General features: G+C 36.3%; 1 protein-coding gene across 6 annotated transcripts in view; it reads right to left on the bottom strand.

The window, feature by feature from the left end:
* The window catches only part of PPARD (peroxisome proliferator activated receptor delta), a 75,530-nt gene that overhangs the window by 44,163 nt on the left and 13,510 nt on the right, over positions 1–17,857 (bottom strand). Inside the window, exon 3 of one of the 6 annotated variants that reach the window (XM_051996458.1) lies at positions 10,346–10,434. The exons of the other annotated variants lie outside the window; for them this stretch is intronic. The gene's annotated coding sequence lies outside the window, so the exon portion shown is untranslated. The remainder of the gene's footprint in view (positions 1–10,345; positions 10,435–17,857) is intronic. 6 annotated transcript variants of the gene reach the window in all.

Here is a 17,857-nt window from a genome sequence, read left to right as displayed (position 1 = left end):
ACTCTATCTGCTAGTTTAATGAACCAAATACCAGGAGGGATTAATCTGGGAGTCCAAGAACACACAACAAGGCTCCTAGAATACAGTCTGTTTCCCGATTGTAAACAGTGTGGCAAGAAACATATCTAGGCCATTAAGATGTAAGGACTGGAATGGAACATAAATACAGAAAAGACAAAACACTGATCATGCTATGCCTCCCCAAAGCAAGAGACTCCCCAGCAAGGTACCCTGAACAAAAAGGACATTAAAAACTACTTCTTTTTCCCCAACATTTCATACTATAGAGCTTGTGGAAGACAAGAAATTAAAAGGAAAGAAAATTAATAAAATGGAAGAAGGAAGAAACTATCTGGGAAGCACATATAAATACTTCAATTGCTGTTAGCTGCCCGTTGTGAACTCATGATGCTTCTTTTCTTTTCTTTTTTTTTTTAATTATATAGCTTTTAATTTATAAGATATATATGCATGGATAATTTTTCAGCACTGACAGTTGCAAAATCTTTTGTTCTAACTTTTCCCCTCCTTCCCCCCACCTTTTCCCCCAGATGGCAGGTTGACCAATACATGTTAAATATGTTAAAGTATAAATCAAATACAATATATACATATATATACATATATATGTATATATATATATATATATGTATATATATATATATATATACACACATGTCCATACAGTTATTTTGCTGCACAAAAAGAATCGGACTTTGAAATAGTGCACAATTAGCCTGTGAAGGAAATCAAAAATGCAGGCGGACAAAAATAGAGGGATTGGTAGTGGTCATCTCCCAGAGTTCTTTCTCTGGTTCAGTTCATTACTGCTCTAGTGGAACTGATTTGGTTCATCTCATTGTTAAAGATGGCCAAGTCCATCAGAATTGATCACATGATGCTTCTTTTCAAAGTTAATGTAAGCCCTGGGAATCAGATGAAGCCCAACTGTCAGGGTGATTCAGGTTCAAATCCAACAATTGTCCCTTTCCCCCACAGTAAGATCGCACAGGACTTCTAAGGATAAATGGAAGAGCAGAACTCTTGACCTGCCATTTTGAGTTTTGGGTGGCACCATTTCAAATAGCTCCTCTGATAATTTTAGTATTTCTTGGGAGACAAACAAGTGGGGACAGCCTCCCTCCTCCCACTCTGCAGGGAGTAGCACAAGTTTAGACAAACTCTTAACTAATGCTTTTGGCTGAGAGGAAGAAATAGATTAAGAGACACTAAATTCAACCATGTTTTACTGAAGACAAGTACTGATGTGAAGATAATTTTAAGACAAAGTCCTTGCCTAAAGCTTACAGTCCGGTTGGGTGAATACAACCAAGATGTATATAAAAGAATAAACAAACAATAAAATTAGTGCACTGGAAAGAGAACTAGTTTTAGTATTAAAAGAACTGGATTTTAAATTCTGATTCATCACTTACTGGTTTTTGTTAGTCTTGAGATTTAGAGCTAAAAAAGACCTTAGCTATGATCTAGTCTCTGAGCCTAGGGCCCAGAGAGAGAAGGCATATTACCTAAGAGCTACACGGGAAAAGTGATAGTGGGCTCTTGAGTAAGCCTTCCAATTTTTCTGGGGTGACACCATAACACATTAAAATTCTAATTCATAGTCAATTTACCTATTAAAAAACATTTGTACTATCTACTTCATAGGGCTGTGAAAGGATTCAATGAAATAATAATGCTTGTAAAGGACTTGGCAACTTTAGATTTCTATATAAACACAAGATTTCATTATCATTACTAATAACCCTAATATGTATATTATTTAGGGCCAAGTAAGTGGTCCAGTTAGGTTAGCAGAGTGGTGCAGTAAGTAGATAAAGAGTGCTGGGCCTGGAGTCGGGCAGACATGTGAAATTCCTATGTAAAGCTTTTTCTGTTCTTCTTTATACATAAAAATTCTCATTTATTAGTGTTTGTCAGTTCAGGACAAAAAAAACTGGTTTATAAAAATATACTTGGAATTAGAAGTCCCAGATTTAAGTCCTTGTTCTATGGGATTAGAAGTAGTAGTTGTGTGACTGATCAAACATTACCACCTCTTTTGAGCCTCACAAGGATAATAGTTATAACTGTACTGTATCTCTCGGAAGCTTACATTACAGTGAAGCAAGAACTCTGGGGGCAGCTAGGTGGCGTAGTGGATAGAACTCAGGAGGACCTGAGTTCAAATCTCTCAGACATTTAACACTTCCTAGCTATGTGACCCTGGGCAAGTCACTTAACACTAATTGCCTCAGCAAAAAAAAAAAGAAAGAAAAGAAAGAACTCTGAATATTCTATTACTCCAGCCATAACTGACCTCCCCCTCCCTTAGATTTTCTATGGCCACAAAATTTAGCAACTGTTCTGCAATGTACAGACTTAGGAAAGTTGACTAGGGCACTGAGGAGTTAAGTGACTTGTCCAAGATATCATAGGTAATTTTTCTCAAGTCCTCTTAAGTACAGTCATCAACAACATGTAGTTGAGAGCTAACACACATGATAAATTACAAAAAACAATTAGGTTTCCATTCTGTTACAACCCATGAAATTCTGGAAAAAAGGGGAGAAAGGACTCATTTTCTCTTTATCTAAAGGCTGTCCATTCCTCTTTTTTTTTTTTTGGCTAATGAAATCTCAAAAGGTTGAGTACTATTTACTCTTACTCTTCCCCCATTTGGAAGTAATGGGTACTCATACACAATACCCAGAAGAAAACCACTGAAACGCATAGTTCTGAACACAGTTCCTTTGAGGTAGACCTTTTCTTGGCTAAGGCTCCCACTCAGCCTCTCGTTATTGTTAATTACCAAACCAGTTTTGCCTTTTAGAAATTTTGGCCTTATTGTAAAATTAAAGGCTTTTGTCTGCCTACTAGGGGCTAAAATAAGCTTGTACTGAAATTTCTGGCACTGAAGGCCAAATTTCTGAATATAAAGGAGCATGTGATTCTTGAAGCCAGAAGCCACTTGAATATGGCACTTCTTCTAGTACTCATCAGGGAGGTTGGGTTCCTGTAGGCTTCTGGCATTCTTGGTAGAAGCAATGGAGGTAGGTGGGAGGGATTCCTCTTTCTCTGAGGATGAGAAGCTCTGTGACTTTCTCAGGATCACATAGACAGGATGTAGAACCACAATAAAAACTCAAATGACTCAGAGGCTGGCTTCTTGTCTATCACATCATCCTATTTTTCTCCAATGCTTTTTCTCCAAAAGCAACTCATGAAGACATTAAATTCCCCCCACCAATTCAAGAGAATTTCAACTCCCCAGCCAAACACTTCTTTGTGATGAAAATTCACTAAAGCCTCTGAATTCTTCTAACGAAGATGATGCTTGGAGAACTAACATTATTCATGGACTTACATAACTTTTCTTTCTCAAAGAGAAAAAAAAATCTTACACATTCAGTAATATTCATAAGTGAGAGGATGTGATGAAACCATGAGGTTTTTTTTAAAACCATCTCTGCTCTAATAATTCTGCTGTGGTGCTGAGATATGCTAATGGCAATTCTTAAAAACTTGCGGTATAATCAAGGCTCATGTTGTGAACCCATAACATGAGTGCAAGATACATTAAACCAAAATGATTTTTTCCCATGAGTGTTCACTTGGTTAAGCAGATAGAAATCCTTAGATGGAAAGAATGGAAACAGCAAATGGAAATGAAAGAATGTTTGGGTATATACATACACATATATACACAGACACATAAGAGAACTCTTCCTGGCCCCCAACCTCCCAAACACACAGATACACAGAGACAGACGTACAAAATCTTGCCAACTCCTAACTACAGGGCATATCTAAGTTAAAACAACAACAACAACAAAAAACCACTAAAAGTTTCTCCAGACCACCCAAATCTCATTGAGTACTCAGAAAATTAATTTTAAAAATAAGTACCACACAGCCCTTTTTGAAAGGAGGGGGAGCTACATTGTGAAATTCAACAGCAGGTGTTTCAACTCCCAAAAGACTGAGAGTCTCTGCCCTGAAAAAACCTATGTTCCCCATCCTAGGGTAATAGTTCACTCCAGATCTTTGACTTTTTATAGGGCAGCAATTCTTTTCTATGGGTTCCTGGCACCTCTGCCCAGATAGGAAGGCTGGAAAAGCAGTCACAATGAAGATAACAAATTCCCCCCATGGAAGAGTTTACAAAAATGTATCTGCAATACAGACTCGACTTTTAGACCTGGAAAGGAAGAAGTGAAATCCAGAGATTCTTCTAAGCAATTCTTTATTTCTAATTTTTAAAAAATAAACAACCTTCAGAATAAGGAATCCTGAGAAAAGTAGTTCCATCCTAAGAAGGAAATCATTTTCTTAATATTTTACTAGTATGAAGTATTTTTTAAGCATGAAATATCTTAAACCCACTATGCTGCCTCCCACTACATACGTATACACATACACACACACATACACATACACATACATACACACACCCACACGACAACGGAAAGAAAGAAAACAATGAGATTGCCAAGGGTACAGGAAGCAGGCCATGGGTCAAGGCTCCCACGTATACTGGCTCACCTTGACTCGAGTTACCCAGTAAGAAAGAAGGCCTGAAAATAATGTGTGGATCAGCAGTGCCAGACAGAGATAACCACCTAAGAAAAGAGTACACACTAAAGGATAATGGGAGGTCTTTTTAAAGGCATGGAACTGAGGAAGTACAACTGATTTGGCTACTTAGAAATCCTCTGAGACTTTATATCAAAATCCAAGTCTGTAAAAGGCACAAGGGACTTCAGATTGTCTATGAAAAGGAAAATTAAGAACTCCCTGGAAAGAATTTCTAGAAAATGTAAAAGAGCTTTCATCCACTCCAAATTACACTTCCAGAAAAATGGATTAACTATCAACTCTAAGCAATCAAAAAATAAAATACAGCAATATAAGCTTAACAATGGATCCTATTTCTAGAATATATTAGAGTTTTTACTTGTTTTCCTTACAACAATCCTGTGGAATTTATGAAATTTTATTAGACCTGATTTATATGTGAGAACTGAGGCTGAGAGAGATTAAGTGACTTGTCATAATTACACAGCTAATAAGTGTTGAAGATTTGTGTGACTCAGTTGAGTCAGACTGAGTTAGTTGCTTCCTGGAAACTACCTGAAACCATTTAGCGGCAGAAGCAATCACTCATTAGGGCTTGGTCAACAAGCACCTATATGGAGTAGTCAGAATATAGTGTTTCTTTGAATTAATTAGATGACTGCTCAAAGAGTCCCTCTCAGTTTTGGAACACTAGGAACCATATAGGACAGAGAATTGCTTGAGAGGGGAACTCCATATAGACTTTTTTTAGTGGGAACTAAAAGTGACAGAGACCTAGCACAAAACCATTGAACAACATCCTGATGAATCCTGACCAGTCCAATCTAGACATCTTGAGAAAGTAATATGAAAAGATGCCTTAAATATAGCTTCATCTTTGGGAGAACTATGGAGAAAATTCCAGAAAAAATAAGATCTAAATGTATGGGAGTGACCTTGAGCATCATCTAAAATTATAGCTTGGACTTATGGTCCCTAAAAGGAGTTATGACATCATGAGAGTCAGAATAAAATTATGAGCTTGCTCATAAATTTGCTAAGACTATTGCTACTTATGCCACATTCACAAAAGGAGTTGAAATGGACCTCTAAAGATGTTTCCTACTTAAATCTAAATACTTACAATCAAACTGGGGCCTCTAAGGGCTCTACCCCTTAAAATAAGCACTGTGACTTGCATTTTAGAAGACCACATCTTTCTCTCCAACAAGCTTAAAATGCCTTTGGGGTCTCAGTAATCTTCTACCCTCTTGAACAAGAGTTCAATGGCAACAATGCTCTTGATCTTTAATTTAAAGGACAGACATTATGAACCCCCTTCTCCATCACAGGGAAGAGCCAATGCCAGCATGTTTCATCATCATGTTATTGGCTCAGGAAGAGAACACATTCTATGAGTGAATAAGGAGCCAGAAGTGAAATCAAGTCACCTTCATCCAGCAGCATTCCATCCTCTTACCAGTTTATATCAAAGGTCTGAGCCTCCACCCCTAAGACATAATTCCTGTACCACTACACACCTCTCAGACTGGCTAAGATGACAGGAAAAGATAATGATGAATGTTGGAGGGGATGTGGGAAAACTGGGACACTGATGCATTGTTGGTTGGACACTGATCCAACCATTCTGGAGAGCAATTTAGAACTATGCCCAAAGGGCTAGAAAAATATGCATATCCTTTGATCCAGCAGTGCTACTACTGGGTTTATAATCCAAAGAATCCTGAAGAAGGGAAAGGGATCTGTATGTGCCAAAATGTTTGTGGCCGCCCTTTTCATAGTGGTTTGAAACTGGAAACTGAGTGGATGCCCATCAATTGGAGAATGGTTGAATAAATTGTGGTATAGGAATGTTATGGAATATTGTTGTTCTGTAAGAAATGACCAGCAAAATGAACATAGAGAGGCTTGGAGAGACTTACATGAACTGATGCTGAGTGAAATGAGCAGAACCAGGAGATCATTATACATTTCAACAACAATACTATATGATGATCAATTCTTGTTAGAATTCTTACAAAGTGCGAAGTCAGTTATCTAATTTAGCATGGTACTTAACAATTCTCTAGTTCACTAATGTACTTAGTACTTATTAGAGTTCTATAAGATTCATACTTTTAAGAGAGCATATATAAGCTAGGAGCCTCAACCAGGATTTAGCCCGGGACATTCAGAAGTCAGAAAGGACAAGCCCACTCTTGGAGGAGGAGACAGATTCATTCCATTTTCCACTTTTGTATTAGCTGAAGACATTCGGAGGGAGCTAGAGGCAGAAGCTGGCAGAGGCAAAGGTCTAGAGCAAGAGCTCTCAGAACCAAGGAGAGAGATAGGCCTCTAAGAAAGCTAACCGGGCCCAAGGAAGGAGACAATACTTGAAAGAGAAAATAAAGAATTTGGACTTTAACACCTAGCTGCATTTGAGGTGATTATTACACTGGCTGCTTCCAGAAGCCCAGCAAGAAAGCTGCTCCCAGAGAACATTACACACTTTAGAGAAGAACACTACAAATTCTGATGGACATAGCCTCTTCAACAATGAGGACCCAAATCAGTTCCAATTGATCAATAATGAACATAACCAGCTACACCCAGGGAAATGAGTATGGACCACAAGATAGCATTTCCACTCTTTCTGTTATTGTTTGCTTGCATTTTTGTTTTTTCTTCTCAGGTTATTTTTACCTTTTTTTAAAATCCAATCTTTCTTTTGCAGCAAGACAACTGTATAAATATGTATACATATATTGTATTTAACATATACTTTAACATATTTAACATGTATGGGATTACCTGCCATCTAGAGAAGGGGGTGGAGGAAAGGAGGAGAAAAGTTGAAACAGAAGTTTTTGCAAGGGTTAATGTTGAAAAATTACCATGCATATGTTTTGTATATAAAAAGCTATAATTAAAAAAAAAAAAAAGACATAGTTCCTGGAGCCATTTCCTGGCTTTTTTCTGGCCCCTACTTTATATCCCCAAGAGATCAGGTGGAAGCCAGTTAAGACTCCTAAGAAATAATTATCTCAAATCTAATTCTAGGGATCGTAGTCACAGTATGTGCCAGCTGAGGGATATAGTTTCATACAGAAACTTAATTATAGCTTGGGAGTGCCATAAAAGAACAGAACAGGACACACTTCAACAAGGAAGGCATTTAGCTGTCCTGCTTCATAGCATTAACGTGGGCCAGAAGTTTGATTCAAATTTGGGACTGAAAGGTGTGAACTTACTGATGCCTCTGTACACAAACAGCAACTTACTCAGTACTGCTTTATAAACCAGGTTCTTACAAAATCAAGTGACAATGCATTTCATAATCCTATTATTTTTACTTGTCAAACTATGATTTATAAACAAGAATTATCAGTTTCACAGATTACACACAATGAAGTAGATTAGGATGAACTTTGCTGGTACTAAAGATGTAAAGCTCTGTGTCACAGACTCAAGTAAAGCTAGAAAGCGGATAATTAAAGTTTGAAACACATTTGAATGAGAAAATGAATTAAACATCAACTCCTGGAGACATGACATTTCAATGAGACTTGTTTCCCACCCTTCATAGAGCTTAGAACTTATAAGAAAGTAGGACATAGGTGATTTTAACACATAACAGCACATTGTGAGGTAAGACAAAGGAATCTAGGAAGGCTTCATGGAAATACTAGAATCTGAGTTAGGTTTTAAAATACAGGTAGAAAGGAAAAGACTTTGTAGCAATATTTTTTGTAATAGCAAAGAAATGGAAATATAGTAAAGATCCATTAAACAGCAAATGACTAAATGAACTTTGGTACACAAATAGATATAAAAGAATATCAGTATACTATCAGGAACAATAAATATGAAGGCTATAGAGAAAAATTGGAAGACTTAAATGAGCTACTGCAAAGAGAAGCAGAATCAGCAAAACAAGAAAGACAAGAATTACAACAATATAAATGGAAAGGATGATTAAAAAATCAAAACTGAAAACTGAGTGAATAAGCTTGGCCTACAAGAAGATTTAGAGGAATAGACCTTCTTTTTTCTTTGCAAAAGTATCAAGCTTGGTTGATGTGCTGATGACATAGCATGGATAAGGGTCAGCATTTAACACATCTTCTCCCACACAGAACCACTGACATGAGAAATGAAGCGTCCTTCTCTTCCTCTGGGTCAGTTCATGTGCCCAATCCATCCTCACACCAGCAGGTCTGAATTTTCTAAAGACAGACTACTACAACAAAGTCACAGCTCCAACTCTCTCAGGATTCTCTCAGGGTCATTCTATTATAGGAGCAATACACTTTTACTTCTCATCACTGAAGCCCATAAATCTCTAGCAATATATTCCTCATGTATACAGTCAACTACCATGATAACACCATTACCTCAAATATAAAACATTGATAACACGATGAAATCGATAATAGTTAAACGTTACTAAAGATAATCAAATAATCAAACTATCAGAGCTCAAACATATCTAGGTCACAGACTTCCACAAATACACTGACAATATCCTTGGGGAAGAGTGAACACAGATTTATAAAAACCTAGCAGGGAGGGACATGAATTAGGAAAACTCAATTGTTTGGGGCAACTCACAACTCTGAGTGTGGTTTTTACATTCTTGGTCCATTCATGACAATCTAATTCTCGAAAAATAGATTTACCAACTGTTTTCTTTTTGGTCCTAACTGCTCTAATGCTAAGCAAATCTGTTCCTCTTCTACTTTCAAATTGATGAAACAGTGACAAATTCTTTTTACTCACAATTACTCTAAAAGGATACTGAGAAAGTGTTAATGCTATTCCAGTGACAAGTAATTCTTTTAATCAAAATTTACCAGCAAGCTCCTTGAGCTGGCTCTCTGAAAAAGGCAGAGAAGTTCAGCCAATTCTTCACTCAACAGGATGCTGCATCAAATCAATCAGTTTTCTATCTATATTTATAACAAAGCAACTGCAAGGCCTGTCTTTTCCTCCTCCACTTTTCCCTCTCAATAGAGAGTGGAGGCAAGAAGTGGTAAGAAGAGAACAACCAGGAACAGCTTCTTAGAGGCTATATCTCTTCTCAATCTAGACAGAACACTGAAGGACAACTAAAACTGCATAAGTTTCATTTTTGTCCAACCAGAAAGCTCCCAACCTTTTTTTTCAGCCAGTCCACAAAGTAATGCTTTTCTTTCAATCATTGAGTTTCTGAAGCATTCATCATCTGATTGCTCCTTCTAATATTCTGTCACTAGGTTCTTTATAGCTCCTATTGGCTAAAATAAGAACTTCCTAGTGGTCAATGACACATCTTTCCCTTATGCTGTAAAACTCACACTATTCAACTTTTAGTCATTCATGAAACCAACAATCCTTTTTAAATCTTCCCACAGTCTGAAAATAATTATTTGAGGTGCTATCTTTTGAGTTTCAATCTCTCAAGCTCTAAAAATAGTCACAACATGCAAATGAGATGAGGAACCACAATGCTTAATTTACCACACACTTCAGTCTTTCTTTTGCCCCCAAACAGATCCTTGTGTCTATTCTCACATTTTCACAGAAAAACTATTTCTTCACATGGGGATTTTTAAGTTTTCAGGCAGAAAAGTTCCCAGAAGAGGTGTAGTAAGATTCCAAATACCTTATTCTTTAACTATGGGGGAAAACTCATTTATTCTAGAAAATAAAAACAAAGCTACACTCCTGGTTTTGGAAACTGAAACCCCTGAATTTAGCCTGTGGAAAAACTAGTAGATAAGAGCTAGTAGGCTGCCTTGGTTCTTACCAAAAAGAATGCATGTCCCGGGCTGAAGCTCCCATGAGTTATCATACACTAGCTCCTCTTTTACTTCCTTGTATCATCCAAGCAGTACTCTAGGCAGGAAATGGAAACAGAAATAGAAAACACTCTAAAAATAAACCAGAGATTGCAATGTTCAAAGAAAGAAAGAAAACATAACAGAATTGTGGGTTTGCTCTAAAAGAACAGATAATACAATACTAATAGCATAGCTTAGAGTAAATATAGTGCCAGTGATGTTCCAGATGCCAGTTCAAGGTCACATGGCATTAGAACTCAAGAGTTCTAATCCTTTCTCAGTTGCTACTTACCAATGAGAATAATCCTAACAAAGATCAACAGGACAACCCTTATTTTACCATCCCTAGCCCAGATTAAAAAGTAAAAGACAGAACTATTAGGGAAAATATTTTTTAAAACATAGGGGATACAAGTCTATGTTTTTAAAAATATTTCCCCCCTCAATTACATTAAAAAATTTTTTTTAGATTTTAAAAAAACAAGCAATTTGGGGTAGATTATATATGCACAGTCATGAAAAATATTTTCATATTAACCATTTTGCACAAGAAAATGCAGAACTCTCCCCAAAAACCAAAGTTCAAAATGTATGCTTCAATCTTCATTCAGAACATCATTTCTTTTAATAAGGTGGATAGTATTTTTTTTTTATCATAAGTTCTTCAGATTTGTTTTGGATCATTGTATTGCTGAGAATAGGTAATTCATTCACAATTCTTCATTGAACAATATCATTGTCATTATGCACGATATTTTCCTCATTTCACTTTATAACAGTGTATGGTAAATATTCCCAGGTTTTCTGAAAGCATCTTATCATTTCTCATAGCACAATGGAATTTAATCATATACCACAACTTGTTAGCCATTCCTCAATTGATGGATAACTCCTCAATTTCTAAATCTATGCCATCACAAAAAGAGCTGCTATCAATACTTTATCCTTTTTCTTTGATCTCTTTGGGATTCAGATCTAGTAGAGATATTGATTAGTTGAAGAATATACAGTTTTATAGTCCTAAGTCACTCTCCAGAATGACTGGGTAACTTCACAATGTTACTGATAGTAATTAATGTCCCTATTTTTCCAAATCCTTACCAATATTTGTCATTTGTCATTTTCCTTTTTTTTGGTCACATTAACCAATTTGATAAGTATGAAATCATACAGAATTGTTTTAATGTGCATTTCTCTAATCAATAATGATTTGGTACATTTTAAAAATATGTCTATAGATATCTTTGATTTCTTCTTCTGAAAACTACTTGTTCATATCCTTTGAATATTTATCAGTTGTGGAATTACTAGTATTCTTTTAAATTTGAAGCAGTTCTCTATAGATTTGAAAAATGAGACCTTTGTTATTCTATAAAATGAGCTGGAGAAAGAAATGCCAAACTACACTAGTATCTTTGACAAGAAAATCCTAAATGGGATCACAAAAAATTGCAACAAAAAGTGGAACAGAAAAAATGACTATAACAACAACTAGCATTGAATATGTAAATTAATGTAGGTGGAGTTGTCATTTTTATCATACTGGCTCAGCCTACCATGAGCATTTAAAATTTCTCCAACTGTTTAGAGTTGACTTTATTTGTGTGAAAAATGTTTTATAATTATGTTCACATAGTTCCTAGGTTTGTCTTGGCATGTTAAGACTCCCAAGTATTTTATATTGTCTGCAGTTATTTTAAATGGAATTTCTCTATCTCTTCCTGCTGGACTTTGTTGGTAATATATAAAAATGCTAATATCAGGTGACCCTGAGCGCTTAAAAGATATTATAGTGAAGATCAAGTTCATTCCTACATTCAATATGAGAAAGTTTCAAGTATGATAGACTACATGATGTGGAATACTAGGTTAGTTGAAGGGTAATGAGGTTTTTGACTGTAAGAACTCAAGAAAAAATAATCATGACAAAGGTATTCAGGGTTTTCCATCTGCATGTTGGGAACAGTCAGTGGATACACTGACAAAATATTGGAACTTTTAAATAATTACTTTTAATTTTTTATGCTTGTCTATATATAAGCATATATACATCTTATTCCTTCTGACTACAATTTTTGGTCTATATTTGTAATTTTTATGGTATAGGACCTTTCTCTTCCAATAAAGACTGGTAATTATACTCAGCAATGCAATTTATAGTCCCTTAAAGAGTTCCTAAGGATGCTGGGGTATTAAGTAACTTACCCAGGTCAGGAAACTTGTAAGCACCAGAAATGGGATATGAATCAAGACCTTCCTGACTCTAAGATCAGGGTCTTCAAGATCTGTGCACCATGTCTCTTTCCTCTCTACAATTACATAGCAGATGTGAAATAAATAGCTGTTGGTTGACTATTGCCTGTTTCAAATAGCCATTTTCTACCAAGAGTGAAAATATGATTATTACTGATTATTATTCATAATTGATATCAACAAATAATAACATTAAAATATATTAAGTTCAACTACATAGCACTTAAGTTTATAAAGCATAGGTCCACTTCTCATCCAAGAAGTCATCCAAGTTCAGGACACCATCACTTTTCACCTGAATTAGAGCAACAGTCTTGTGTCAAGTGTCTTCCCAAACCAACTTCCCTTCCATTCAGCTTCCAAAGTGATTTTCTTAAATTCTAGGTTTGGCTATGTTATTCTTCATCTCAGTCACCTCTAGTGGCTTTCTAGTGTCTTTAGGATAAAACGGAAACTATTCCATATAGTATTTAAGGCTCTTCACAAGCCATTTCTGTCTTACACATTTACTCTCCTCTCCCCACATTACAGACACTGGCTTGCTTGCTTTCTTCATCTACGATGCTCCACTGTTTATCATTATGCTTTGTTGTCCTTCATACCTGGAAAGTTGTCCCTCCTTCCCTTTCCCTAGCAGAGTTCCTGGTTTCTTTTCTTCTAAGACTCAATCAGCTCAGGAACCCCCTTCAGCAGGATGCTGAAGATTATCTTGTATCTTTTTTGTGTATATTGACCTGCACACACACAGATTCACATACACACACTCACATTCTCCCCCCACTTCCTCCTTTCTATATTTATATCTACATATTGTTTTTCCCATTAAAATGTAAGATCATTGAAAAGTGGGACTGTTTTTGCTTTTTCTTTGTATCCTCAACCCTTAATAAATAAAGCCTGAATACATGCTTACTCATTAACTGACAGGTCTTTTCACACTTCTGTAAGATATGTAATACAAGTATCATAACCACATTATCAAAGAAACAAACTTTGAATGTAAATGATTTTCTTCTAGTCTCACTACTATTGGCATTCAGGTTCAGGTATCTTGGCTCTAAGGCTTATGTTCTTTTCTTTCCTCTGCTGCTTTTTATGATAGAGCTTCTTTTTCCTTTTATGATCTGGAATTAAATCTCTTGAAGAAAGAAGAATCTTCCAGGCCCACCCAACCCTTGTCTTCTATATGGAGACCACCAAGACGCCCTGATAGCTTACACAGCTTTCTTTGAAGGAAGTACTAGTCTGGTCAGTCAAACAGGTACTTTGAGTTAATAAAAGACAGTAAAAATATTTCTTTAAAAGCTAATAAGCCAATTCCTGAAAAACTCATGCTCACAGGTATAAAAGCTAAATTCCACAAAACCTCAAATTAGTAAAGGGGTCAGAACAAATCAGAATTTAATAGATATTGGGGAAAATGCAACAGAAGAAGAAAAATAAACTCTACAAATACTAAAATGGCAATGCTTGTATAATGTAATAAGAGAAGACTCAAAGGATCATAAGTGAACCAAAACAATGTGAGGTAGCAATGCAAATCCACTAAAACAAAACAACACACACACACACACACACACACACACACGAATAATAAAAGTGGCTAGAACAATCTAAAGGGGCAGTTAGATGGCACAATGACAAGCATGTTAGGCCTGGAGTCAGACTCATCTTTCTGAGTTTCAATCTGGCCCAAGAGACTTAACAGCTGTATGATTATAGGCCAGTCAATTCTATTGCTCTCAGTTTCCTCATTTGTAAAATAGATGGAGAAGAAAATGGCAAACCCCTCCAATATTTTTGCTAAGAAATTTCCAAATGGGGTCATGAAGAGTTGGTCTGGACTGAAAAACAACTCAACAATACTTTAAAACTCATAGTGTATTCTTTTCCTGGTATACTATTTCCTGGCCTCGGTAATTTACAAGATGTAGAGATTCTTTGGTTCACCAAAGAAACCAGGTGAAATAGTGTTAGAAAACAAATCTGGATTCAAAAACTAAATAAGGCTATGCCAACACAGGATCATGAATCCCAAATGATGACCAACTATTCCAGAGTCAGAGAAAGTACTTTGAAATCCCACCTCTCACATTGCTGGGCACCATTAGGAACCATAAGTTACTCAAGTTACGAAACCATGGCATTATTTTTTTTCATTTGAATAAAGGCTGAATTAAATGGCCTCTCAGGTTCCTTCATACACTAGATGTGTGATCCTAAGATATCTTCAACTACTCCAGAGAATACCTTTATCCTTTTAAGGAAAGCTTCCCCTTCAGAAAAGAATTACTCACAGTTTAAGAAGAAAATCAAACAGCAAAAAAAATTAGTTAACCAGTTTACTTTAATTTCCAAGATCAAAAAATAGAAACTCCAGGTACTCATGGTCCAAGAAAACAAACAGTAGGTAAGAAAACCTAACTAGCTTAGGTCTCAATTTTTTTCATCACTCCTACCAAAGGCTCATTCATTCTCTTCTAGTTTTTCTTCTTTCCTTTTTGACTTTTTCCAAAAATCCTTTTCTTTCAGGAGCAGCCACCTTAGGAGCCCCAGAAGGAAACCAGGTTACCCACTGAGGTAAGAGCTAAGCCTGGTCAATAAGAAAAAAAGGGAAGAAAGTGAAAGTGAACTTTCATTGACACCTCCCTACTAGATGTTGGGTTTCACAGGACTCAATATCATTCCCTACTAGATTAGGTTTTGAGGGAGGACCCTGAGTAGTCTAATTACAAGCCTTCCTCAATGACAACTTCCCTCTAGTCCCTGATAATCTGCTTGAAACTTATCTTCAATGGTTAGCCTAATGCCACTCTGGCAAACTATGAACCTTCTGAACCCTATGCCTATTCAAATTTATTCTTACCTTAAATATTTTCTTTTCTCTATCCTTTCACCTTCTAGCACTCAGAGTCTAGGCTCTCTCCTAATGACTCAGCATCCCTTGTCACCCCTTTCTGGCACTGAATGTACTTTCATTTGTATCATATACCCCCTCCCACAAGTCAATAAATCCTGCAGATAAGTGTTGAAATACTCCTTGCTCCTCAGAACTATGTTTGGACTCTCCGTCTATCATCATCAGTAAATGAGCTCTCTTCTTTTGAGGTTCATTCAATCCAAATTTATCACCCAATCTAGTACTATTCTCTACAAACCAAGGATTCTTTCCTTCATACGTCGATGAATCCAGTGCCTAGCTGACAATCTTTCGATGTTAAATCCTCACACTAGAGAACTTGAACTTATATTCTCATGCTCCTTCCAACACTCCCAACTTTCTAGTGTTTCTATTTACTATACTCTACTTTAGCTGGGGCTGTTTAGCTTAGAAAAGAGAGGCTGGTGGAGGAATAGAATGAGATAGTAGTTTTCAAGGATCTGAAGAATTGTCACATGAAAGATTAGATTAGTTCAGCTTGACCCTAGAGGGCAGAACTAGGGAAGTTGCAGAAGGCTTGCTAAAAGGAAAACGTTCTTTAAAATGTCAAAAAATAAAACAGGGCAGAGAAGGGAGGCCTTTTCTTTTTAAATATCACCGTCACTTTCAAATGACTTCTATCCCTAAAGCATCTTCTCTACTAATAAATGTATAGTCAAGTAAAACAATTGGCTACCTATGCAAATTTATCCCTTATTCCACAACTACCTGCTGGGAGAGGCAGATAAATATGGAATGAGGTAGAAGAGTGCTTTAGTTTAATTGATCAAAGATGGACAGAAGCAGCTACACCCAAAGAAAGAACACTGGGAAATGAATATAAACTGCTTGCATTTCTGTTTTTCTTCTCGGGTTATTTATACCTTCTGAATTCAATTCTCCCTGTGCAACAAGAAAACTGTTCAGTTCTGCACACATATATTGTATCTAGGATATACAGTAACCTATTCAACATGTAAAGGACTGCTTGTCATCTAGGGGAGGGGGTGGAGGGAGGTAGGGGAATGCAAGAGATAATGCTGTAAAAAATTACCCTGGCATGGGTCCTATCAATAAAAAATTATTTAAAAAAAAAAAAAAAAAAAGACGAGTGCTTTAGGTCAATCCTAAAGACACATCTGGTCACTAAACTGATCAGAGTTCTTACGGTAAGATTTCAAGTATCTATCTGATGACCACATGCTGGAAGTTGTTAGATGACTCTGGCTCATATGTTGGTTAAATTGGATAAAAATCTGAAGTCTCCTGCCCAAATGACTCCATGAAAACAAAAGCCTGATTTATGCCAGAAGGGTAGCCTTTTCTGGCCATCTATGAATGGTATTTCCTTCTAAGAATATAAGCTACCAGAGGACATGAAATATCTTGGCTTTTTGGTTTGTATCTCTAGCTCTCAGAAAAGTGCTGGGCATATAGGAAGCTTTTTTCTTCATTCATTTAGCCTACCTGGAAGAACTTACTCATACCTTCCTAAAGGTTTACTAAAATGCTTCAATTTCCTAATTAGTCTCCCTTCCTCAAAATTTTCCACTATAATCTTTTGCATATACTGTAACTGTCTGACAACTCAGTTTTCAACACATCCTATCCCTAGCCTATGGTTTTTTGGTTTGTTTTTTTTTCAAGTCCCTCCTTCCATTTCTACCCACTGGAACTTTTCAGCCGTCACAATCCCAAGCTGGCCAGCATGACTAATATCAAAAACCAAAGGCATTTACATTTCTACAGGGCTTTATAGTTATAAAGTTTTCTATTCTCAGGACAACACTATGAGCAGTGAGACAGTCTGCCTGTGAGACATGCAGTACAAGAATTATCTTCATTGATTATAAATAAATTAGAAGAACATAGGATAGTTTACCTCTCAGATCTATGGAAGAGGAAGGAATTTGTGACCAAAGAAGAACTAGAGGTCATTATTGATCACAAAATAGAAAAATTTCGATTATATTAAGTTAAAAAGCTTTTGTACAAACAAAACGAATGTGGACAAGAGTAGAAGGAAGCAATAAACTGGGAAAATATTTTTACAGCTAAAGGTTCTGAAAAAGGCCTCATCTCCAAAATATATAGAGAACTGACTCTAATTTATAAGAAATTAAGCCATTCTCCAATCAATAGATGGCCAAAGGATATGAACAGACAATTTTCGGATGAAGAAATTGAAACTATTTCTAGTCATATGAAAAGATGCTCCAAATCACTATTGATCAGAGAAATGCAAATTAAGACAACTCTGAGATACTACTACATACCTCTCAAATTGGCTCAGACAGAAAAAGAT

Source organism: Antechinus flavipes, chromosome 4 (assembly GCF_016432865.1).
Source record: "Antechinus flavipes isolate AdamAnt ecotype Samford, QLD, Australia chromosome 4, AdamAnt_v2, whole genome shotgun sequence".
NCBI classification, from domain to species: domain Eukaryota; kingdom Metazoa; phylum Chordata; class Mammalia; order Dasyuromorphia; family Dasyuridae; genus Antechinus; species Antechinus flavipes.
The sequence above is the reverse complement of the archived record's forward strand: the minus strand, read 5'-3'. Positions and strand labels throughout refer to the sequence as shown.